The 26,124-nt window shown below is 43.8% G+C and overlaps 1 long non-coding RNA gene across 1 annotated transcript; it reads right to left on the reverse strand.

Moving 5' to 3' along the window:
• Positions 1–18,903: 18,903 nt before the first annotated feature.
• LOC139078379 (uncharacterized) lies at positions 18,904–23,884 on the reverse strand. The gene is made up of 3 exons (XR_011531304.1): positions 23,714–23,884; positions 22,852–22,917; positions 18,904–21,785 (listed from the first exon to the last, which is right to left on the reverse strand). It is a non-coding gene; the product is annotated as an uncharacterized lncRNA (long non-coding RNA).
• Between the last annotated feature and the right edge of the window lie 2,240 nt (positions 23,885–26,124).

A 26,124-nucleotide genomic window follows, 5' to 3' on the forward strand; every position in this document is an offset into this window, starting at 1 on the left:
CTCAGATTTGTTGCTCTCTGCTGTGATCATGGCTCTATTATTGCCAGGTCTTCGTTGGAGGGATTAGCTTATTAAGAATCCATTTTTCACATTCTTTTAAGATTTTTTTTTTTTTAGGAAGATTAGCCTTGAGCTAATATCTGCCACCAATCCTCCTCTTTCTGCTGAGGAAGACTGGCCCTGAGCTAACATCCGTGCCCATATTCCTCTGCTTTATATGTGGACACCTGCCACAGCGTGGCGTGCCAAGCAGTGTGTAGGTCCGCACCTGGGATCTGAACCAGTGAACCCCAGGCCAATGAAGCAGAACGTGTGAACTTAACTGCTGCGCCACCAGGCCGGCCCTCTCTTAAGATTTTTAGAAAGCTCGCACTTACATATGAGTAGATAATGACTATTATTTTGCAAATTCAGAAGGCACTCCTAGTACTTTATGGTGCTCTAACCGTGAGGCAGGGATGGAGACCTAAGGTAAAACTTGTATATGAGTAGACACCTTAATTCTTTTTTGACCTGAGTATAAAAGTAGCATAGGCTCGTGCCCGTTGTCTTCATCCATTTGGGCTGCTATGCAAATACCACAGATCGGTGCCTTAGGAACGACAAAAGCTTACCTCTCACAGTTCCCGAGGCCGGGAGGTCTGGGACCATGGCGCCGGCAAATTCGGGGTTTGATGCAGCCTCTCTTTCCGCTGTGTCGGCACGTGGTGGAGGGGACTAGAGAGCTCCCGGGGGGTCTCTTTTGCAGGAGCACTAATCTCATTCATCAAGGCTCTGTCTCACGACCTAAGCACCCCCAGGGCCCAGCTCCTCACACCATTTCGCTGGGCATTAGGACTCTGACAGGTGAATTTGGGGGGTCACAAGACTCCAGACCGTAGCACTCACTGAAAACAAAAAATACTAACAAATAGAGTTAGATTTTAGAAAGTTTCGTCTACCGGAAACCACTATATACAGGTTTTTTCACTTATTTCAGCATAACCACTTCCCCCACGTCATTAATATTTCTCTGCAAATATACTTTTAGTGACTGTAATATTTTGTCTTATGAAATTTCCATAATTTACTTAACCCTCTGTCTATGGTTGATGCTTAGGTTGTTTCCAGTTTTGGCAGCTACATAAAATACTGCCATGAATACCTTGGTGTGCACATTTTTTGTCTTGATTGTCATTCCCAGAGACTCCATAAATTCTAGAGGTAGACTGAGACAAAAGGCATAAACATTTTTAGGGCTCTTTTTTTCAGTCACCATGGAAATGATTATGTGGTTTTGGGGTTTTTGTTAGTCTTGGAGTGTTTTTATTTATTTCCAATTTTATTGAGAGGGAATTGACATACATCACTGCCTAAGTTTAAGGTATACAGCATAATGGTTTGGCTTGCATATATTGTGAAAGGATTATCACGATAAGTTTAGTTAGCATCCATTATCTCATATAGATACAAAAAAACGAGAAAGCAAAAAAAGAAAAAAACTTTTTTCTTTGTGATAATTCTTAGAATTCACTCTCTTAACAACTTCCATGTACATGACACAGCAGTGTTGACTATCGCGATCATGTTGGACATCACATCACTAGTATTCATTTTTGTACCTTTGATCACTTTCTCCAGTTCCACCTCCCCCCACCCTCACCTCTGCTAACCACTAATCTGATCTCTTTTCCTACGAATTTTTTGTTTGTTTGTTTAGATTCCACGCATAAGTGAGACATACAGTATTTGTCTTTCTCCCTCTGACTTATTTCACTTAGCATGATGCCCTCAAGGCCATCCATGATGTCACACAGCAGGATTTCCTCCTTTTTATGGCTGAATAATATTTCATTGTTTATATATGTGTATGTGGGTTCTCTTATTCAACTTGTTGATGCAGTAAATTGATCTGTGAAAAATAATGTAGAGAAAATTTGAAAGAGACGCTGCCTACTTTAATTGTATAGCATGCTCCTAAGGTTAATTTAGGTAGGATATTGGAAACTCACCATAGAGGAGGGAGCACATGGATGTTTCGAGAGCATTAACAGCTTGTGCTACAAGCCAGCAAGTACAGAGGTCCAAAGGCAGGAGAGAGTGGCCGCAGAGCATCGTAATGAAGGGTTGAAGAGCATCCATTCCATGTTCCCCTATTTTCTAGCAGCGTCTCAGCTGCATAGGGTCCTTTACCTGGTGGGATGACTCAAACTTTCAGTCGTGTGGGATCTGACACCCTCATTGTCTTGTCTTTATTGTACTGCCTCCATTTTCCATCGGCCAGAAGCATTGGGCTGGTAAGCGTTGAGAGGCCCCCCGGCCAATCTCCTAGGTTCCAGATCAAATGCTCCTTACATTTGTCGAGTCACAGCATCCAATGCCTCCCTGTCACCTTGTCAGGACAGAGACACTCTCCTCTGCTTGTTGGGCCAGTTGTATGAAGAGCCCAGACTGGACCTGGAGTAGTCTCAGCCTCTAATATAACAGAACCCAAAGCGTATCCCCTGGCAGAAGAATTTCCCCCTCAAACATTAGGACTAGAAAACACTTCGATTCCAAGATTTGGGTGGGAAAATAAATTTTCCCCGTCAAGTAATCTGGTATAAAATTGAAAGGGGCCATTTCTACCCCCTCCCTTTGGTTCCCAAGCCTATGCATCCTGGTCACGGGGAAAAGAGAGCGAGAAGGCACACCCTCTGTCTAAGCACTCCTCCAGATGCAACAGGCTCCCTCGCACACTCTATGAGTCAAAACTCAGAAGCAGAACAAAGCCAGCTGCAAGGGAGGCTGGGAAATGTCTTCTGGCTGTGTGCTGAGCAGGAGGAGAAAGGAGTCTTGTGAGCATACAGCAATCCCCACCACACCACCCTCGCCTTGACCAGTTCAGTTTTTGCTGCTCTTTGAGCCCCTCTTCCTTGAATATGTTTCAGAATTATGATATATTCTGGTTTCATTAAAGATGCATCAAATACTTCTTTTTTCTTTCATGTTTGGCTTGTTTCACAGAGAAGACAAGTCACTCCTCCACTTTTTTTTTCCTGAGGAAGATTAGCCCTGAGCTAACATCTGCTGCCATTCCTCCTCTTTTTGCTGAGGAAGACTGGCCCTGAGCTAACATTCGTGCCCATCTTCCTCTGTTTTACATGTGAGATGCCTGCCACAGGATAGCCCGACAAGCAGTGCATAGGTCAGCACCTGGGATCCGAATTGATGAACCCCAGGCTGCTGAAGCGGAACATGTGAGCTTAAGCACTGCACCACCAGGCTGGCCCTGTCACTCCTCCATTTTTAACCAGAAACCGGACACCGTCGATTGAACTACCTGGTTATTTTCAGTGGCCACATTCTAGGCTGCTGTAGATTCTCACATTTGAAATAATTTAGGTTTTTGTTCTTGGCACATAGGTCACTTTTTAGGTAATTAAATATAACTTGGTGCTGCCAGTTATGTTTTGAAAATACTTTAGAAGTGATTTTTGTTTCTTTGTGTACAAAAATATCCAGAAAAAATCCAAGATCAAACCCTGAATCCAATATTGTAAGTTCTGAATGCAAATGTTTTGTGTTGATAGCAAGCAAAAAATTACAAGCCATTCTTCTTTGGATGTACTCTTAGTATGGTTTTATGTAAGAACTCCCAGGAGAAGCCCCTGTGGTGATGACTTCCTCAACCAAGTCATAGCTGAGGCCAAAGACGGGGTGCAACCCCTTCATTGCTGGGTGGCTGAGCTGGAGAGAGAGCGGGGAGGCATCTCAGTCAGTGCCTTTGTATCAGGTGCTTCCTGGGGCTCAGCACTGTCCGGGAGCCCGGGAGCCCTGCTCCCCGTCGGGACGGCTAGTGTTAACAGTGGGATCAGGCATATTTGAAGGGCCAGGAGCCTTGTACGGATCATTTACAAAGTTTCATAGAGGCATCATAGGAAGACTTTAGACTCAAATGAGGATTTTATTATTGTCCATTCAACTTCTCCTTATTTTGTAGATTTCAAACAGCCCTTGATGCTGTTTGGAAAGACATCTGTCTAGATACAATAAAGAGGCTTTTGGAGACTAGAAATATGCCAAAGAAATAAGCTTTATTTGGCATATTTGAAATAAAATAACTTATGAGCCATAAATACATGTGACGTAAATAAATATATGTACAAAATAGATCAAGAGAGAAAGGTTTTTTAACCATGGAATTTTTAAAAAAGGAATTATTTATTTTTCATGATCATTTGCAGAAATGCAGCACTCCTTTTCAAACTGGGAACCATCATTTAATCAATGCACTTACAGAGTTATTGATATTCAGGCAAAATTGCTTGCCTTAGTTTGCACAAATAGGTGTCAGAGATGTGCTTGCTGTCATCATTGTATGAGTTAGTTTTGAAACAGTACAGTGGGATCCAGTGTTTGCCAGGTGCTATGTTTCACATGTTTACAGTTGGTTCTTTCAAGGGTTTTTAGCTGGGCCTCTTTGGCCTCTTGGCACTGCAGAAGCGCCTGCACTGTGTCCAGAGCATGCAGCACGTGGCAGCAGCGCCTGCACCATGTCCAGGTTTGTTCCAGCAGTGCCTGTACTGTGTCCAGAGCCTGCAGCATGTTGGTTGCAGCAGTACCTGCACCGTGTCCAGAGTCTGCAGCATGTTGGTTGCAGCAGCACCTGCACCGTGTCCAGAGTCTGCAGCACGTTGGTTGCAGCAGCACCTGCACCGTGTCCAGAGTCTGCAGCACGTTGGTTGCAGCAGCACCTGCACCGTGTCCAGAGTCTGCAGCATCTTGGTTGCAGCAGCACCTGCACCGTGTCCAGAGTCTGCAGCATCTTGGTTGCAGCAGCACCTGCACCGTGTCCAGAGTCTGCAGCATCTTGGTTGCAGCAGCATCTGTACCACATTCAGAGCCTGTAGCAAGTAGACTCATGATGAAACACCAGTTCTGGGACACAGGGCTACCTGTCATGGGTTAGATAGGGCATCTCCAGTACATGTGGATAGTCCTCCTCTTGTCTTCCACCTTCTCTACTTTGTCTTTGTTCTCCCTTTTCTCTTTTTCTTATCATCATCTGTTTGTGAATCCATGAGTCACCATAACAGGCTGTCGATCAAAATAATCATCCTGCAGATAGGAGAAATAAGGTGAGTTACTTGAGCCAGAGTGAGGATTATAACTTGGGAAGGCCTTAGTAGGCGTTCCGGAGAAGCTTGGGTTTCAGTACAGTCTTATATCTTTTTCAAACAAAGAAGATACATTAAACACACCCAGGATACATTTTCAAAGAGATATTCAATTGCAAAGTAGAAGGTCAACATGACCATGATGCCAGGAAAGGGACTAATCTGGGTGTTCCCAATAGGGCAAAGGAGGGGAAATATGTATTCTTATCTTAAGAGAGTGCATTCTTTAATGGTTAAGCAGAGGTACAATGTATGTTTGACGGGCCGTAAGTTAGGCTTTTTAGCTCAAGCTGAATCAGTTTTGAACCAGAATAGTTACCCCATATACTTCAATATGTGAAAATCTCTTGTCATTTTCCCCTTTTGATCAATAATTTTGATTGAAAGTGTTGCTGATCAAAATATTGTCCCTCAGTGCCAGGGTGGTTGCTGCCTGCCCTGGGTCCATCATGTCCCTTGGTGCTAGGCTTTTATTTCATTGATTTGCCCAATTATCCACGTTGGGGGGAAATAGTGAGATATAGTGGACAACATAGAGGTATATACTAACAGAGGAAGTGTTTCAGAGGCTATGTAACTTGTCAGTTATTTTTAGATTATTGCACAAACATTGCACATGTGCCTTTACATGACTTCTTATAGTTACATTATTTGTAACAATCATAGAACAGGTAATCCAATACTTGAAAGTAGCTTAAAAATGAACTCTTAGGCATATCCTTAAGAAAAGGGGGTTCATCCAGGGTTGTAAGATTGATCAACCATCTCAAGTCGCTGAGCAATCATTACTCTAGCTTGCATGCCAGTCATACAATGCTAAGAAAACAGCAATTAGTTTAAATATTATGAATAATACAAGAATTTCAAGGAGTAATAGAAATAGGAATTGCAATCCATGTTGCAAATGGAAGCCAACACTGGAAGGGAGCCAACTAAACAAATCAAGACCAGGTGTAGGATTGCTTAAGGCATTCGCCTGCTTTTCTTTTTGTGCTTTAGCAGAGATGACACATTGCAAGATTCATCAGGTATAAAAACACAGCACTCAGTCTGAATGACTTATATGTGCCACCTTGGGATGCTGTAAGAATATCTAAGGCCATTCTATTTTGAAGGACTGCCTTTCTCATTAAAGACATTTCAGTATCTAATAAGGCTATTCCTGCTTGACTACTGTTAAGGGCTTCTGTGTGTGATATGGCATCCTGTAGCCCCAAAGGAACAACTGTAGCTAGTTGCTCTGTGGTCATACCAGTGGAACACTGAATGAGCCTACCTGGCCTTAAAGAGAGGGAGACTGGCAACAGATGCTAGCTCAGTCTGAATCCTTCCCTGCATCCAGGGGAAACTCAGGGTGCAGTGTTTTAGCCATCCAGGCAGTAGCCAAGGCCAGAGATTTGTTCCACATAACCACTGAGTTCCATTAGGAGCCACCCAATAACTGCCTGGCCTTCGAGACCAGTCTGTTCCAAATCAGTCACTTTCTTCAAGTATGATAGTATTTTGAAACCTTAAATGGAACAATTATAAAATAGGTATACAGTTTAAGCATAACAAATGTTTGAATGAGGAGATACAAGGTTGGGAAATAGGCCTGGTCCAGAGTCTTGGGACAGCTGTCTACAACAGATACCATTTTCTTCTCCCCCTAGTTTCGAGATATTTCTCTTGGTCAGTTGAAGTCTAGTATCAGGAATAGGAGCTGAAACCAACTCAAGTGGAGAGGCCTTTGTTAAACGAGAAATGTGAATCCACGAGTCTATGCCTTTTGATTCTGCAGAGCATGAATTGGTTAAAAGTATCTGGTATGGTCTTTTCCAGCAAGTCTGCAAAAGTCTTTTATTTGGTACCTCTTCTGATAAATTCTGCAGGTTATAGTCCATGATCCTTAAAGTCTAGAAGCTCTTGTGAAAAGAATCAGCTACCAATATTTCATTTATCTTAAGCATCTCAATGAGACCCTGATAAGAATGTAATATCTCCCTTAAGCAAAGTTGGTTCATGTATTTCCTCACCTAATTGCATAGGCTGTCCAATTATTTCAAAAGGTGGCAGCCAATGCACACCAAAGGGTGCAGCTCTAAGATCGAAGAGCACCACCAGACAAATAGATTCAATTTACTTAAAGCTGCCACTCTTCTGAAGGAAGGTCATCAAGCCAATGTGAGAACACACAGATCATTACAAGATACATTTATACCCTTTAGAGGGTGGCATTTGGACAAAGTCCAATTGCCATACCTCAAAGCGTCCCTTAGGAAGGGTAAAGAGGCCTTGTGATCCATGAAATAGTTTCCTTACATTATATTTTGGGCATATAACGCAACGAGTAGTGACTTTATGAGTCACTGTGGGAGAAAGTGTCCAAAAGTATTGTTTTCCCCCTTTCACTGCCACCTTTATTTATTTTCTTCCATGGCAATTTCTTGAGCCTACAGAAGGAAACATTTTACTGGGTTAGCCGAGTTAACAGAAAGTAGCAGGCATGTTGCGGCTGGACAGCATATCCAGCTTGATAACATCTTGCTTACATTTAAGTAAGACCCATTGGTAAACCAGTTAAATAATAGAATGCAGTCGTGGTCTTTTCCTCTTGTGATGTTGGAAGCAAGGCAGCACGGTTAAAATAGTGGATAATCTTTACCTATATAATATAACCTAAGAAGGTTTATCATCATTTACTGGACAATGCTTCCCATGCAATTTAGCACCAAACAAGGCAAATTAGTATCCCCACCTTTATAGGAAGAGAGAACAAATTTCTTTGAGAAGTCTCAGGGGCCCTCTGAAAATCCTCGGAGAAATTCCCTTCCTTCTTCCAGGTCAAAAGAAAGCCTTTATCGAGGATTTGAATATTTTGTTTGGTGGGGGGGCTTGTTAAAAATATCAAAAGGTTTTCACACACTTGCTAAACAAGAAACAATGCTCACTGTGAAACAATGCTGAGTTATCTATTAAAGAGTGAAGGGCAAACAGTGAAATAAAACAGCCAAAAAGTCTTAATAGAGAGACCTCAGTCTTTCGGGACATAGGAAATTATTTTAACAAAACATAGATTTTCTTTCTTGAAGGTAGACTTACTAAAAAGCAAAAAAAAGCTTTTTATAACCTATTTATCAAGAGCAGATCAAAAGTTCAAGAAAATTATCCTTTTGAGAGAGAAAACCAAGTTCTAATTTTTGCACCACTCATTTTTGACATTAAAACTCGTTTACTTAATTGGATTTACTTTAATCTTAGCCAACTTGACCAGGCATAAAACTCCTGTCAGAGTTTATCTTTCACAAACTTTCTACAACTTTCTTTTTACATTCAGACTTTGTCCCATGCTCTCTTCCCTTCTAGTACTTTAGGATGAATTTATCTTTCTTAACCCAACAAACAAAAATACTTCCATTCTTTATACCTTCTTTACTAAAGACATATTTTACTTTCCTTGTATACAGAGCTGTTTTCCTTATTAATTTTTAGTGGCTTTAATTACATGTATTAATTAGAATTTTTAACCCTTATAGACCCTAGCAAAACTAAAAGATGAGCAACTATGAACTGTCTTTTATATCAGCATTCTAAACACTTTTCAGAATATCTAGAAACATGCTACTTCATAGTAATAAAATACAAGTCATGTTTACTAATAGACCCAAACCCTTTTTAGTTTCTCTGTAATAAGAAGCCAAAAGTAGATAAACTTAGATACTTTTAGCAATAATGGTTTAGTATGTTTGAAAATGACCCAGATACTCAACAAATTTTTATCATTTAACTTAATTTAGCAAAACTAAGTTACCAAAAAGAATTTAGAAGCTTTTTAAAAAGTATTCAGACCACAAACCATAATTATTGTACCCACAAACTCTTACCCATTTTTATCTATCTAAATCATTTGTTTCCAACAATTATGTTTGGATTACCCACTTCATGAGACATTAGACAAAATTACCTATCATTTAAAGCTATTATTTTGCTGTCGAATTTGTAACAGATAACAAGGGCTGATTTGACTAGTAAACCCAGGCTGCATGTCTGCATCATATCCAAATACTGACAATTTTAAGGACATGCCTATTTCCGTCAAACCAACAAACTTAAACAAGCTTTTGTTTACCAAAGATTAATTTATCTCATGTTAACTTGAAAGACATTTGGGTTAATTTCCATTACATTTAGAATTTATGTAAGCACTTACTTTAAGCTAATTAATTAGAGCTCTTAATTTTTTCCATACCATATGGAGGTTAAATATCACACATATATAACATACATACAGACACACATACATGGGTTCTCTACAGCTATTGTTTTAAAATTACTGCCATGAATCAGGTACAGTAATATAAAGCTCCCTGGTTATGAATCCAAATTTTGTTTTAAGTCTCTTTTACTAACATTTGTGGAGAAGACGCTTAAGGTGCTAGATTTTGGGCGAGGCTGCTCTTATGGCCATTTTCTGGCCTTTTCCCTTCAGTTTTAGGAATTGGTGATGAGTTAGGTAACAGTTCCTAGAGAGGGGAGGCCATAATCCTTTTTGAGATAAAGGAACTGGGTGGACCCTGAACTGCCTCTAGAACTGCTTTTCCAGTCGTACAGGGTTTGTAAATCGATGACGGTTGTTCTACCTGGAAACCACATCACTGTAATATGCTTCTTTCCCTCTAGATTCTTAGTTTTAATTTCACTTAGGGAAGAAGGCCTGGAAAGAAAATTCCCATTAATTTCTGAATATCAGTTTCCAGTTTGGCCAAATTTCTGATCCTAATTTGCTAAATCCTTTGGGATATTTTGTTGGTTTCAGCCAGGACAAACAGTAACTACCTGGTGATATTGAACATTCCAGTAATCTTTAGTGTAGCAGTTTCCCAAAAAATCTCTGAGTCTCATTAACTCATAGAGCAGATTACGGGAGTGTCTCTAAAGTCATGGCCTAGAATTTCCCTTTAAGTACTGTTTATAACTTAATTTTCTACTAGCTTTTTGCAACAAAACTTTCAATAAGATTACTTTGGAATGTTGAAATTTTTGCTCTTTAAGTGCAATTTTTAGATGATCTTATCTAATCAGAATGTTCGCTCTAATGTCCAATGTATTCCCTGAGGCTGGTAGCAGCTTGGTAGGACCCTTAGCCACGAACGGAGTGCAACCCATATTTCTCTCTGGCTATCTCTGACCGCAGAATGGGGTGCAGCGCATTTTGTCTGACCATATTTTGGGACCTCTAACCTGATGATTATTAAGCCAAGCCCTCTGGACATGAAACAAGCTTGGTAAAATGTTTTTTGCTGTTCTTTGTAAATATTTACGGCTTCCAGAACCTTTAGTTGGAGGCATTGTGCTGGAAGTTGGCGAGCTCAACTCTTCAAAAATTTTCCTGTTGCTTGGCTCTTAAAAAGAAGCCCCACAGTAGCTACTGTTAATTTCAAATTACCCCGGGTCATCTTGCCACCCATTTACAGCTATCCTTATTTCCTTAAGCGCTTGCAAGTCACAACATGAAGCCAGCCAGAGTTAGGAGATGAGGCTGTCCATTTGGGAACTGGTCGGCTTTTAGAAGCTCAATTTCCCACTTTTCTTTTAGTTTTGTTTTGCTATAAAGTCTGAACAATTCCTAGGGACAGTGTAGTGGGTCAGGAGTGTGCTGCTTGTGGGTGTTACTCCCTAAAGAAAGGTGGTAAACACTCTCTTCATGCCTCAGTTTCTCCTGCTGGCACTCTAAGACTGCCATGGGGGCTCGGAGCTCGGTGACTAGCCCTCATACAAGCTTCCCTGGATGAGCCTGTAATTAATTAACGTGAATGATAGTGGGGTGCCCTATGGAACTGCTACACGTCACGAGGCATTTGATCCTCCAACACTCCTGCTGAGGTCCTCGGTCACCTGAGAATGCCTTTCAGCCAGGAGGAGCAGTGTCCCTTTTCTTCGGAGCTGAACACATCAGTCTCTCATTTCTCTATCCGGCAGTTTGTTCGGACTTTATAAACACAATTCTTTACAATTTAAAGACAAATTAAAAAGGTCATCCTGCCCCATTCACTCCAAAGGTCCCTCTAGGCTCCCCTGGCCTGTGAAATTGCCCCTAGGTTTCTCTTTCCTGGGAATTCCCCTGCTAGGTTCCTCTTACCTAGAGTATGTACCAGTACCCCCTTAAGACACCTAGTCTTAAGGTTTGAAACAGCTCATATAAACTCTGGACCATCAACTTAAAATAAGGAGGTCAGGGTTTCAGGAGAACTCACCAGGGTCACCTGAAGAATGCAGTGATCTGAGGGGCTCAATGGGCCCCTACTAGTGCCAAATGCCGGGTCAGTGTAGATTCCAGGTGGTCTCTGGTGGGTTTCTCTGAAATCCTACCGACTACACCAGAAATGTTCATGCAAAATAACCAATAACCATCCTACAGATAGGAGAAATAAGGCGAGTTTACTTGAGCCAGAGTGAGGATTATAACCCAGGGAGGCCTTAGAAGGCCTTCCAGAGAAGCATGCATTTCAGTACAGTCTTAGATCTTTCTCAGACAGAGAAGATAGTTAAACACACCCAGGATACATTTTCAAAGAGGTATTCTGTTACAAATTAGCAGGTCAGCATGACCGTGATGCCAGGAAAGAGACTAATCCGGGCGTTACCAGTAGGCTGAAGGAGGGGAAGTCTGCCTTCTGATCTCAAGAGAGTGCATTCTTTACTTTAGCGGCCAAGCACACGTACAATGTGTGTTTGACAGGCCCGAAGTCGGGCTTTCCAGTTCAAGCCGAATCAGTTTTGAACTCGAATCGTTACCCCATATGCCTCAATATGTGACAATCTCTTGTCAGGGCTCTGGTGGGTTTCAACTTGAGCAGCGAGTAACTTCTACTTCCAGTTACTGTGAGGATGAGCTGGGCTCGTGTAGGCGACTCAGTCTCAGTCTGGAGTAAAGCGGATTTCTTCATTGTCTTGAAGATTTGACCTGCTGGGAGAAGGGGTGTGGGGTGGGAGCTGACGGTGGCATCAGCCAAGCCTGCTCCACTCGGGTCCCTCCCCCGACCTCTCTCTGCCCTCACATATCCGCATGACTTGCCCTCAAACCTCCTTTAGGCCTTGGCTCAAAGGGTGCCCTATCAGATACCTCCCTGAGCATCCTATAGTGAAGGACCAGACCTCCCCATTCCACAGCCCTGCCTCTCCCCCTCGCCTGCTTAGTTTCCCTCCACAGCGCTAATGAGCCAGCACACGTGTAAGTTGTTTGTCTCACCCCGCTAGAATATAAGGACTTGGGTTTGTTCAAGTCTGTATCCCAGCATCTGGAGCAATGCCAGAGTGCAGGAAGTACTCAATTGATATTTGTTGAATGAATAAATGTTGACAGGGTCCCTGAAATTTAAAAGATGCTGCTGCCCTTGCACATGTTCCCATTGATCCATGCTTGTGCAGTGGAAAAGAATCCAGATATGCCAGTCCCCCCGGCCAGTGCATGTGGGCAGGTTCTCCCCAGACTTTAGTTGTTCTTTTCAGAGAACGTTGATGTTTGAGTCCTTCTCTTCTTGGGGTGCTATAAGGATACAAACTTGACACTATTTGGCCAGGGAACCCAGGAACGCCTACTCCCCTTCAGAGCACCAGCCCCACCTCCTTTAGGCTTCCTGAGGGAGCTCGATGCACATGGAAGCACAGGAATATATCTCTCAGGATTATCGTCCTCAAAGCCCAGTTGGAAAGAGCTGAACTGGACCTCATGAACATGCAAACATCTTGGGTGAGAACTTCAGTTTTTGCTGTTCAGTGATCATCGGAGGCGTGCGGTGGGTGGGCACTGTTTTAGGTGGGAGACATGCGGAGGTGAGAGACACAGCCTACGAAATGGACATGATGATGTATTCAGGGATATGTTGCTGGATCACGGTGCGTATTGACTGCAAGAATGCACAGGAAATTTTCTGGTAACTTCCAGAGGACTGTACATGTGTTAGCTATCTTATTGGAAGACTCTAGATGGCCGGCCGCAAGAAAGGCAAGTCTATACCAGTCTAAACCGCTCTGGTGGCGTGATGAGCACCACCTGAAGCTCCACATCTCCTCGGCCTTCCTAGCGAGTCCCTGCCAGGCGCAGTGTGAGACCTCCTTATCGGTTGTAAAAGTACTTACTGCACAGGTGGAATTCAGGACAATCTCTCAGCTACACGCAAACTGAGGGAGTGTCCCATGCGTGTTGCTGTGTGGCACCTGGGGTCTTCACACATCATCAATCTGTTGTTGTTGCCATAGATTCTGCAAAAGGGCCCATGAAGCCCGAGGTGGACTTCGTTGGCCTTGCCTTCATCAAAGAGAGGCTCGAGGAGTGCACAGCTGCCAGCTCTTGAGGACAGGCTGCTGTGAGCAGCAACACAGCTGAGCTCCCTTGGCTTCATGGTGGGAGATTCATAAGGTAAATGAAACTTGAGGAGAATTTTCAAAAGATGGAAGGAATGATCATTGTAATAGTGTATATATTACTTCTTCAGATGACTTTACTGACTTTCTTCTTTTGAGCTTTATAACACCAGAACTTGGGTCTCTCATTTCTAAACCCAGTGATCTTTCTATTCTACCGCTATAAAGGGGGCTGACAGGTGACAAAGTGTAGCTGGGTTGAAGAAGCGTCCGTCAGTGGCATATGAGTGTGGAGACAGGACAATGAAAAATTTTTCCTGAATATACAGTTGAGGGTATAAATAGCAGAGGGTTGGTGGAGGACCACAATTTGGAGGGCGTATTTATGTCAGCGTGTAGTGATCAGGTCTTTGAAATTCATGACCAGAAATTTGGGTAAAATGCATTCAGGAACTATAGAGGTCTTGTCAGCACCGGAAAGGTAGGCAACGCTTGAGAAAGATCTTTTGGTTGCTAACTTTGAAGGGGCCAGTGATGAGATGGACAGCCATATAGAAGGTTCAGGAAAGACGTCCTTGTGGTGAGTGGTCTTGCCCTAAGAAAGCCCACAGCAGGATGTGTTTAGAAATGAGTGTTGGGGGAGGAAGATGAGAAGGTGTCGAGACCTTTTGCCTTATCAAAGAATGTGTGAGAAGAAGGGATTGATTGTCAGAGCAAAGAGAAGCACGGAGATCTAACTTTTGATGCTTATATTTGGTGGGTTTGTCTTTTAAATATTTAATCATGGTTTTGAGAGACACAGACAAGGAAGTATGATAATGTTAATTGCAGTGGGTTGCAAACACGTCAGCATGTTCTTTGACACTCCTCCAATCGAGAGTCAAGCTCCCCTTCCCGGGAATGTGGGCTCGCTCCTAGTTAACGGATTGTAGCAGGCGTGATGCAGGACCACCCCAGAGGCTGATCTTAAAAGGTGATAACCCATCTTTCTCCTGGGACACTTGCTCTTGGAACCCAGCCGTCCTGCGGGAGGAAACCATGGCTGTGACAAGAGATTGTCACAGCTTGAGGTATAAGGGGTAACTATTTGAGTTCAAAACTGATTTGGCTTGAACCAAACAGCCTGACTTATGGCCTGTCAGAGACACATTGTACATCTGCTTATCCACTAAAGAATGCGCTCTCTTAAGAATGCACACTTCCCCTCCTTTGCCCTATTGGATTAGTCCCTTTCCTGGCATGCTGGTCATGTTGACCTGCTAATTTGCCACTGAATACCTCTTTGAAAATGTATCCTGGGTGTGTTTAATGTCTCTTCTTTGTTCTAAAAACATATAAGACTGTACTGAAACCCAGGGTTCTCCGGAATGCCTGCTAAGGCCTTCCCGGGTTACATTCCTCACTCTGGCTCATAGTAAACTCACCTCAATTATGATTTGTAAGTTAGTTATGGATAATTTGCATCAACAGCTGCCTGGAGAGTCGTGTGTTGGTGTTCTGGCCAGTAGTCCTCGCTGAGCTGCCGGCCAGCTCTGCATCAGCTGCCAGACCTGTGAGTGAGGAAGCTTCATGAAGACCCCGGCCTCGGTCCCCATCCGACAGCAACCTCACCAGACACGCTGAACGAGAACCGCCTCGCTGACCCCAGTCAAGCCCTGGAGATGAGAGAGATTTTCCTCCTACTCTTCCTCCTGATGAAGATTGCTGCTGTTTTATGCTGCTAAGTTTGGGCTGGCTTAGCACACAGCAGTACATAGCTTAAACACTGATCAATGGCATATTTCTAAAAATTGTCAAAGGCCTTACACTAATTTCCTCTTAATATTCTTTTTCTCTCTCCTTTACCCTTCCTATTTCTGTAAGAAAGCGTCCTGATGGTAAAGCGGGGCAGTAGTGCAGAAGGTGATTTTTGACCAAGCTCTGCCCCCGAGGGCAATGATCATTAGTGGGCGTCGCCAGGTTGTAGGACTGCGTCCATCTCTTGTCTCTCAGAAACTCTCCATGTGCGCAGGGACAGGGTAGGACACCCGTCCATACGTCTGGGGTCTTTGTTTCTCGAGCTGTGACACGTACTTCGGCTCAGTGTCTCTCCCTGACTCTTACTGGACTTGGGGCCGGGTTTTGGGGTATCACTTGGCAGTGTGCAAACACCACGTCTCTGAGGGACGTCTGTGTGAGGCAGAGGAAAGCTCTAGAAGGTGGGGCAGGAGGAAAAGTGAGAAATCACGCAGGAGTGAGGAATGTTAACTCCCATTGTACCTGTTGTCACATTATTCTAAAACATAATGTATGTTTTGCCCTGTGAATAAGACTCAAAGACTTTCAGAATCACCTTTCTTACCTTAAAGAGTGAGTTTTCTGTATTCAATGTGTAATTATATGAAAGTCGTGGCTATTTGACATCTGGGATGGACTCAGCAGTACCTCACTCAGACATCGCCGCACCTTCTGAAGAAAGAAACTTGTTGGCCTCTTTAGAGTCTTGAGAATGAGAGGAAGAATTGAGCGTTAGTGGCGTCCTCTAGGAAAATGGAGAAGAGGAAAGAGGAGAGCCACTGCCACGGGGCTACCCTCCCTGATGAGGATTCTGCCCCAGTCCCTTGCGCCAGCGAACAGGCAGGACACAGCAGGACCTGGGGGCTGCCTGCCTGGCCGGCCCCCTGCCAGCCGCGGAGGCACTACTGGCAGCAGGGGCTCCGGTCAGCTCTAGGAAAGGAGGAAAGGAGGCAGGACGGTGCCCAGTCGGCTTTCCCCCACGTTCTCTGTTTCTCCCAGGCTTAGAGAAGTGCTGTGCTGCTGCCATGGCAAGACAAGCCGACAGCAGAGTTTGGCATTTATTGAGCACATACTGAGTGCGAGGCTCCTGGGGACCAGGATGAATAAAGCACACTGTCCCCCCGACCCTGAGACAGGCTCCTGCAAGTGGTCTCTGTGTAACGTGGGAGGGAGCGAGTGCAGGGCTGTCCGAGACTTGGGGATGAGAGGGGCTGCTACTGATGGAGCCAAATGCTGGCTGTTCAAAACCCTGCGCAGCCGTTCTTCCTCATTTCACTGCTTGCTGTTATACTCCTGTCTGGTCGCTGACCGCTTTTTAGGGTGTTCTGCACCACTTCCCAGGAGTGTCACAGAAGGGACTCGTCCATGTAACTAAATAAAGAATCGTGTTAACTGGCATCTACTGAGGGCTTTCTGGGTGAGACACCGTATGAAAACGTCTATCAATATTTTCTTGTTTAATCCTCCTAACAACCTTACTAAGAAGGTTCTCTTGTCCTTGTTTTACAGATGTGCCAAATGAGGCACGGAGGGTTTCACTCACGTGCTTAAGTCTCACTGCTGGCACGTGGCGGAGCCAGGATTCGGACTCAGTTCCAGAGCCCACATTCTATATATGTCTGCTTCCAAGTGAACACTGCTGTCCCTCCTAATCATGAGATTTTATGCTCAAGTAATAAACTCTCCGTTGGACCAATTCTTTCTGAGCAGGAATGCTGTGTGCCTGAGCCCTGCACGTACAGATCAGACCCCAGCCTCTCCCATGCCTCCCTGGGAGTCCCAGGCTGGTGGCCCTCCGGGGTGGCTCCCGAGAAGGAAGCCGGGTGTGGCCTTATGCCCGTGCAACGGAGCCCTCACCTTCTTAGGACCTGGAACAAGGGGTCACATTGCGCCCACCCTGAAACTCGTCAAATTTTGGATCAATATCCTTTTCTTTTTGGCGGATGTCGGGATTTGATTTGTCCTTGGTACCTGTTAGGGTCGCAGTCACACCAGAGCCCACTCCTTCTGTGAGAATCCCCGTTGGCTTGGTCCTAACCGGCTGCTGTACTTCAGAAAAAAATTTTACATTTTTACACCAAAACATGTAAGTTGGAAAGCAAGGATTTTCCAAATACTCTTCCTGGACGTTTTCAGTTCACATACCCTAAGCCATGAAAAAGAAAAAGAAGTTACTGCCTGCCTGTGGTAGGTAAGGTTTTCATGGTTTTCTTCTAATTTTCCTTTTCATGCTCACAATTAAATTCATTCTCAAGGGCTTTTCCATTGTTTGGCGTTTGTATCTGATTGCATAATATTATGAAATATTTCTTAACCAAAGTTTTCTTTTCCCATTGCTTTCTTTCTTTCCTTTGCACTTCCCCTTCATCGAGTGCTCTCCCTGACCTCGCTCTAGGAACACCTGGGATCTTTTACAAGTTAACCCTGTCTGGGCTGCGTAAATCAGGATTTCCGGGGGCCTGGCCCAGACATGGGTACTTTTGAAAAGCTCTCTAGAGGATTCTGAAGTGTGGCCAAGTTTGAGGACCACTGGAGTGACCAAACTTCCTGTTTTCAGCGAGATTCTCATGCAAGGGATAAAAATTCAGAGAAAAAAAGAAATGTGTTCTTGACATTTGAGTTTTAGCAGCCTAGCAGGATAATGGAAAGGACACGAGACAGACAGAGGATCCGGCGACAACAGCATGAGTCATAGCAAGGAAAGGAAAAGGGTTCTTTAGGCTGCAAGGAAAGTGAAGGGGAGAACCAGAGGGGAAATGATGAGGCTTATTTATTTGGGGGTTTGGAGATCCTCCCAGACACAAGGGATAGACTGTGATGGGGGACCAGGTCGGACGACGGACATCTTCACAGATGCCTGCATGGGCAGACACATAGAAAATCAGATGCCAGACCTCTTCCTTGCCCCAGTCCCTTGGCACAACGCAGGCTTCCTCGACCTGAGATGCCACACTTGGGAAGGAAGGGGGACTATTGACTTATGGTGGAGGAGAACTCAGCACGGAAGTTAGGTCTCAGTATAGAAAATAAAGACTGCTATATATCTTACGCAGCTGCTTCTGATATTTGTACATGTTGTATTTGGGTCTATCCTCTGGCAGTAAGAATAATGAGGAAGACTCCTCTGTTGGGCCCATTGATTCTGCTCAAGGCCAATGGCTTTGCCTTTGGCCACCTGGTATTTGAGAGTTTTATGTTCTTTTTTTTTAAAGATAGGCACCTGAGCTAACAACTGTTGCCAATCTCCTTTTTTTTTCCTTCTGCTTTTTTCTCCCCAAATCCCCCCGGTATATAGTTGTATATTCTAGTTGTGGGTCCCTCTAGTTGTGGGATGTGGGACGCTGCCTCAACGTGGCCTGATGAGTGGTGCCATGTCCGTGCCCAGGATCTGAACCAGTGAAACCCTGGGCCACCCAAGCGCAGTGCTCAAACTTAACCACTCGGCCACGGGGCTGGCCCCCAAGAGAGTTTTATGTTCTTAATAGAGGCCAAGGGAAACGACGACAGGGGATTGTGGAAGGTTGATACCAATCACCACTTGAACATGAACGCACGCTACCAAACCGACCAGTTCCTTTCGGGAGCACTGCCACGTAGTTCTGCGTCTCATGTCCTATAATCTTACCCATCAGAAGAAGCAACTTAGTGAATTGAAAAATTTACAATTCGTTTTATTTGTGTTTGGAATAGGTAGTATATTCACATAGTTTTAATTCAAGAGAAAAAAAAGGATATATAGTAAAAATCTCCCTTCAGTTCTCGTCCCCCTGCTCCGCAGGTCCCTTCAGAAGCAGCCGGTGTGATCAGTTTCTGGGTGTCCTTTGGAGATGGTCAATGTACGTAGCAGCAAGTGAGTGAGGGTTCTCTTCTTTATTTCTTTTTGTCGTCAATTGGCAGCTAATATAAATTGATCTGGACCTTGATTTCTATATCAAGACATAATGGGGTCCTTCGTTCTTTTTATGGCTGAGGGGGGTGTCACTGAATGCATACACCAGGATTTATTTAACCACACCTTATTGATGAGTAGTTTTAGATTGTTTCTGTCCATTGAACGTTTCAAAAAATGACTGAAGAACGAGGATCCTCTGAAGAGCTTCATCTCTTCCTCTTTCTCTAGACTTACCACTTTGGTAATGATGTATATGTATGAATTTCAATCGCTATTCCTTCAGTTCATTTAAAAAGGATTTTAATTTTACACATTAAAGGATACTTTATCACTAATTATTACATTTAGATTCTTACAAAATTTTATGAGCTTTTTTTGTTCATCTTTGCTAACCTCATAAAGTTTTTATGTTCCCAATTTTTGCTGTTTTGCATAATGTCTGTGTTAGTGCAATCAGTAGTCTGTTTCAATATGCTATCACGCTCTTTCACTACACCAAAGTGTAGAGTTAGAAATGTCATTAACAATGAAGTCATTTTCCATTTACACATCCTTGCTTGCTCTAGAATTACATGCCTTAACTGCTCTGGAAGCCTAGCTTAAAGCAACACCCCATCTTGCTGGAGAAACATATCATACTTTCCATTAGTTATAATTTTTCATAAATAAATTCAGCTTAGCCTCTAAAGGTGTTAAGATTTAAGCAATTTCTGAGTGAAAACGATATCTTCTGAAATGATGATATCTTCCTTTTCTACAACTGTTTGGTTGTGTTTTGAGATTCCATATTGGTGTTAAATAGATTTAGAATCACAGATTCTTATCATCGGTCATAAGATCCAGCCTTCAGTGACAAAACCCAGGACTCCTGTCTCCTGACCAAAGCTGCCTTTGCTTGGCAATTTTTGGGGGAAGGAAAATACTGGGAAAATTATTCCATTTTTTTAAAAGAGATTTTTCTACTTTTTGTGCTTAAATATAATTATCTTCTTTTCAATCAAAAGAACAACATATCACACTAGCTCTTCTGGTGACAGAGGGATTACACTAAAAACAAATGGTGGATGACATGAATCTAAAATCAACAGAAATCTGAAAAGGCATGAAGAGAAATTTTCAAAAGACACTGATTTCCCTCAAACCCAGGGTCAAAAGTATTAGAAAAAGCATGTTGTTAAGATTTTTATTTTCCTCGCCTACTCTTGAAATTCACCCAAATGAGACTTCAGATGCTAAGAAGATTCCCTAATGTTTGAAAGCATCATCTTATTCTGAAGATCCTGACTCCATATTCTGTTACTATCTTCATATCTTACATTGCTGTAGGTTGGGACTGGGCTAATGGTCAAGAGACATGTCGTTTTGAGGTGGCATTTGAAAAGGAGATCGCCACAGTTGATTTAAGACTCAAAAATTTTACCTTTCTCCATGGGACATATGGGCATAATAATTCCTATAGTGATGCTGTGTTTATACCTGATGCTCCATTGTTTTTGAGTGTCAAGCTTCCATCCTCTACTCCCCTGAAATTGCACCCAATTTTCCTTTGGAAAAGAATGTCTCATCTATTGGATGTAATGCTGATGAGACTGGTGTCCAAGGTGTCTCGCATTCACCTGCCATGGGGTGGGCATGTGATCCCAAGTTCAGTTCTACTCTCCCCGTGGAATGTGAATGTTAGGCAGAGGTGGAAAACAATTAGTATTCATTTGTTTGTTCAAGGGTGTTACCCCAGAAAGACTAACATTTAGCTCTTATTCCCTCATGAGATTTGTTTCTGTAGCCTTGCCTCCCCTTCTCTGAGCCATTCAATAAACTCTGTTTTTACTTAAATTACCTTCATCTGATTTTGGTTGCTTGCAACCCACAAACTCCAATGGATACAATAGCAAAGACAGAATATTGCTTGCAAATAGTTTAAATGTCTTCAGATGATACCATACCAGAATTCTGTTTCTTTTATTTAACTCCAACCAAAATGACCATTGTTGGAAGGCTAATTATGGGATCTTGCACAGCAAATGGAGTTGGAAAAACCCATATTAATTCTCAGTTTGAGGCTGGCCTGGGGGCTCAGCACTTAAGTTCACACGTTCCGCTTCTCGGTGGCCCGGGGTTCACAGGTTCGGATCCCAGGTGCGGACATGGCACCGCTTGGCACGCCATGCTGTGGTAGGCATCCCATGTATAAAGTAGAAGAAGATGGGCACAGATGTCAGCTGAGGGCCAGTCTTCCTCAGAAAGAAGAGGAGGATTGGCAGAAGATGTTAGCTCAGGGCTAATCTTCCTCAAAAACAAAACAAAGCAAAATAAAAACACACAGTTTGGAGTTGTTGGGCTTACACAAATATTTTGACAGGTCTGCTCTTTCTGGATCAGTTTATACCGTCCTTTGGATGAGTTAACCAATCTGGTGGTACCGTCACTGTAGCTCGAAATTGGGGAGCGGTGTCTGGACTCCGGCAGATTTCACAGTGAACAGGAGCAGCTGTCGCCCAGCCCTCGCGCTGTTTTTCTCTGGTCTGCATCATTTGTGCTCCTACACCCATCTCCAGATTCCATTCTAGACTTTGGGACCCTTTTCCAAAATCTCTCTTTGTCATCTTCATCATGCTCCGCAGGTGGACTCAGCTGGTCTGTGGAGGCAGCATGGATGTCAATTTGTAATTTTTTTGTCAATTCGTAATTTTAATTTTTGAAAACAAACTTTTTCCCAATAAGTGAAAAGACTGACCTTACACTACTCCATCTCTGTCTCTCAAAATCTGACCTATTCTTCAAGCATAGTGAAAAATCCCCCAAATTTTTATAATGCTTTTCTAGTTGACCACATCTAGAAAGATCCTCTCCCACTCTGACATCCTTTGATGCGGGTTGTCTGTACCAGTTTGTCGGTATTGCTGTATAACCTGGCTTCCTAGTTACAAACCTTCTTTCCTCTCCTTGTTCCTTAGCTTCTGGAGGCAGGCATTTGCATCTTCTCTAAGGCGAGGACGAATGAATGGCGTCTTTTTGCAGCGCTCCCTCCACCCTCTGCCCCAAACCAGTGATGTCAACAAGTGTTGATGAACCTTATTACTAACTGGATGGCACTCATGACAATGAGATTTAGTGTCAGCACAGCCATAGAGAAATGAATGTTCTGGCAGCATCAGAATAAGGGTGCCTCAGACTGGTTCACAGGCCGCTGAAGTCCACAGACATGTCTCAAAATATGTGTTTAAATTAATTGGAATTTGAAGACTTTCAGCAAAGCAGGTGCTCTCCACTTCACTGCAGGCCCCACCTCTCTCCTCTGCTCCCACTCCCTAGTTACACATTTTTGGTACTTGATAGGCTCTGAAGATCTTTGAGTTTGGGACCCCAATTAGGTTTTAAACCTTGTTGCTATATCTCCAAATACTCTGCATATCTGCCCGTGGATCTCCATCTTTCTCTAGTGTGTATATTTTAAAACTCCTCGACGAGAGTGATGCTTAACTGGAGGCCACTACAAAGCTAGGCCTTTGCTAAATATTACCAACTGTTGACCTTGAACTTGAGGTTGCCATGCGAGCAAATTCATGCCATGGATCAACACCTGGCTCTCCTGCTTTGAAGTCGTGCTTCGGCCTCAGGATGAGCTCTTCTCCTCTGTGAACTTGGCAAACATTTGCTCCCTCAGCTGCTCTAGTTCAAGCAAATAGCATGAAGAAAACTTACATTTGTAAGAGTGCTTGTGTGGTGAGCCTGGTGGCCGACGAGAGCAGCGTGACCATCTGGGTGTCTCTGTAGGCAAAGTATATAGGTGCTAGGCTCTAGACGTGCAGGTTAACTAGTTTACCAATTAGATGTGCCAGCAAACACGAGACTACCCAGCAAAGCTTTTAGGAGACCTTTGTATGAAGGCCAGAGCTGTCTCCCCGAGGGGATAAGCAAATGCCGGGGACACCTCAGGCTCCTTGTGCATTCCTGTGTTCCTTCCTGGGTGGAGCTTGTCCTCAACACTGTCTTTCTATCTCAAATTGACCTTGAGGCTCAGGCTAGTTCTGAGACAGGGCAAAGAGAGGAGAGAGAAAAAGTGAAGAGCCAGGAATGACAGCAGGTGGTTTTGAAAAACAGCAGCAGGCGTTCTCAGAAGACCATTCAGTACCTCGGTGATTTTTAAAGTCGTAGAAGTAGACACAGGGAAAAAGTGGAGAAGGAAGATAAGGTGTCATACGTGTATTAGGACTCAATATGTATGTGTTGGCTGTTGATAAAGGAAAGCCTCTTCTAATTTTTAAAGTGAAATACTGTGATAAGTATATTTTATTTAATATTTTGCATTTACATATCATCTCACAGATTATAATTTCACTTATGACGCCACTGGAAACAATGCAGGAAAAGTAGGTAGGGAAGTGACACATCCTTTCTCAGAAGGGAAACCTACTCAGGATTCCCTTTGGGTCCTCGATGGCAGTGGCCCAAACGAAGCCTTCCAACCCCCTTTCGGAGCTCCTTGCCTCTGAAATAGTCTCAGTGTGTTTTTGAAATGGGGCTAATAATTAAATGACAGGCTCGTTATGGCATTTGGTCTTACCTCTTTGCATTTCCCCGTTGTGGGGGTGTGGAGGAGGAGGCGGGAAGCAGGGTCTCATCTCCCTCTGAGGGACGCAGTCAGTGTCGCCCCCACCCCAGCAAGGCTGATGTCCCGCGGTAAGGGCCCTGTCACTCTCCCTGCTTTCCTTAACGCCCTCGAGGGGCGTGTAGTGTGAGCATTGACGTGGAGCGGGTCGCCCAGAGTTATGTTTTATCCTGTGTTACTTTTCTCTAAGGGCAACGTTATCTATTAACCACCTTCTCTTTGCCCACGTTCCCGCTGGGTGTTGTGAAAAGTAGAGACAAAAAATTTAAAACTATGATAAGGAAAAACCTCTTTTGCAGGAGGTGGCACTGGGGGCTGGGAGGGAAATCGGTATGCTTGTGTCTCCCAGTTCTGTGAGTTTATGAACATAAATACGTTAGCTCTAATTTAATTTGTTCATAAAACTCTCATGCTAGGTGATTTCACTCACAGTGAAAGATGAGCAAACACGTGGACAAGGGAACAAAGAGAACAGATTAGTGGTTACCAGAGGGGAAGGGGGCTGGGGTGGGATAAGAGGTAAAGGGGCACACACGTGTGGTGACTGACAAATAATAATGTACACCTGAAATTTCACAGTGTTGTAAACCATTATGACCTCAATAAAGCTATATTAAAAACAAAAACAAAACAAAAAAAACCTCTCACACTAGGAATATTCTGGGTGTGAAAAGCCGTCAATAGGTTTTGCCTGGACTATTAACGATAACTTTCTTGTCGATGTCCTGTCCTCACTTTCTGTCACTCCCCAAGTGACACTTGTTCTCCATTAACTGCCCGCACTAGCTTTCTAAAGCATAGATGTGCTCACGGGGGTACTTTCCAGGACTCAGTCCTCCTGGGTGAGGGCCCTCACATCAGTCAGCCTGTGAGGCCTGGAGCCCGGCCCAGGCTGCCTCCCAGATCTTCACCCCGAATGCATCAGTCCCATCGCTCGCTCCCACAGCCTGGAGCTTTTGACCATGTGGCTTTCTCCCCTCAGGGCTCTCCTTCCCACTTTGCTCCTCTAACCACTTAGCGAGTTTCAATCTTTTAAAAAGTGTAGCTCAAATGTCCCCTTTCCAGAAACTTCTGTCTCCTCCCTCTAAAAACTGATTCCTCCCTCGTCTGTTTCCCATAAACTATCCTTATGTCACTTTTAGAGTTCTACTGCTATATCATAGCTAGTTGTTTAATGACTCATTTTGGAGAGTGGGGTGTGTGTGTGTGTGTGAAGAGAAAGAGAGTAAAGGAAGACAGCATGGAGCTTGGAGAAATGGAGAGTCTTTCAGAACAGGAGAGATCCCTGCAGGGCACACCCTGAAGGCCTGCGCTAGATTGTTCTGTTGATGCCTGTGCTTGGCACTGCCTTCCCTCATCAAGAAAAGGTGGCTAGCTCAGGGGGAACAGTTCTCTTGTGGAAATTCCCTGAGTGCTCCGGGACCTCCATCAAGAGCTCAGCACCTAGCCCAGGGCAGGGGGCTCAGCAATTGCTGGCAAAATGTACAACCCAGCAGACAAGAGGCTTTTCATCAAGGCGTGACACTTCCACCAGCATAGCCCCTGTCCCTTGACTTTGCTCTTAACGCCACCTCTCTCACCCACCCCTGGCCTGCCCGTGGATGACTCACTGCTACTTGCCTATGGGACCTGGGCCAAGTCAGACTTCACCTGCGTCTCCACATCTGTCTATATGTAGCCTGGTCACGGGGTAAGTTTCACACAACTGAGGGTCTGACACAACTCAGGCTCTGTGTCCATCCTACTCTGGCCGTGATAGAGGCACGTGGAAGTCAGCTCTTCTGCCCATCCAGACACTCCTCTCTCCCTTAGCTGGGAGTTGCCTGTTTATGAATTCTTTCTGCCTTCAGGAATGTCCTTGTTTTTGTTTTAACCTAATACCTTCTCCTCAAAATAAACCAACAAAAGCAAAACAAATCCAAAACACAGTCAAGGCTGTGCTCTCCTAGATGTGATTTTGTGTTTTCAAAAAACAAGTAAATTGCTGTGAGATCCTGGGTGAATTTCATCTCTTTGGTTCAATGCCTGATACCTGACATTAAAGCCTTAGGCAGTACTGATTAAAATCATAAACTTACTCAAATTTCACTCTTACCGATTTTTGTAGATAGGCAACAAAAAGGAAGGTTGTTTTTAGTCAGAGTGTTTTGAGTAGCAGATGATGGGATGGAGCAGTGGGGCAGCCAGAGGCCAGTGCAGCGCTGTTCCTAAAAGCCACCACTCCAAAAGATAAAGACCGAATGTCCACTCCTTCCCTAAGCTGCCTCCCTACTTGTTCTTCAAGGGGTAGGAGGCATTTCTCTCTCAAAATTATTAAACTTGCAAAATTTTAAGCATCAAGACAAGAGAGAATTAAAAGTTTTTCA

Source organism: Equus przewalskii, chromosome 22 (assembly GCF_037783145.1).
Source record: "Equus przewalskii isolate Varuska chromosome 22, EquPr2, whole genome shotgun sequence".
Taxonomy (NCBI): Eukaryota; Metazoa; Chordata; class Mammalia; order Perissodactyla; family Equidae; genus Equus; species Equus przewalskii.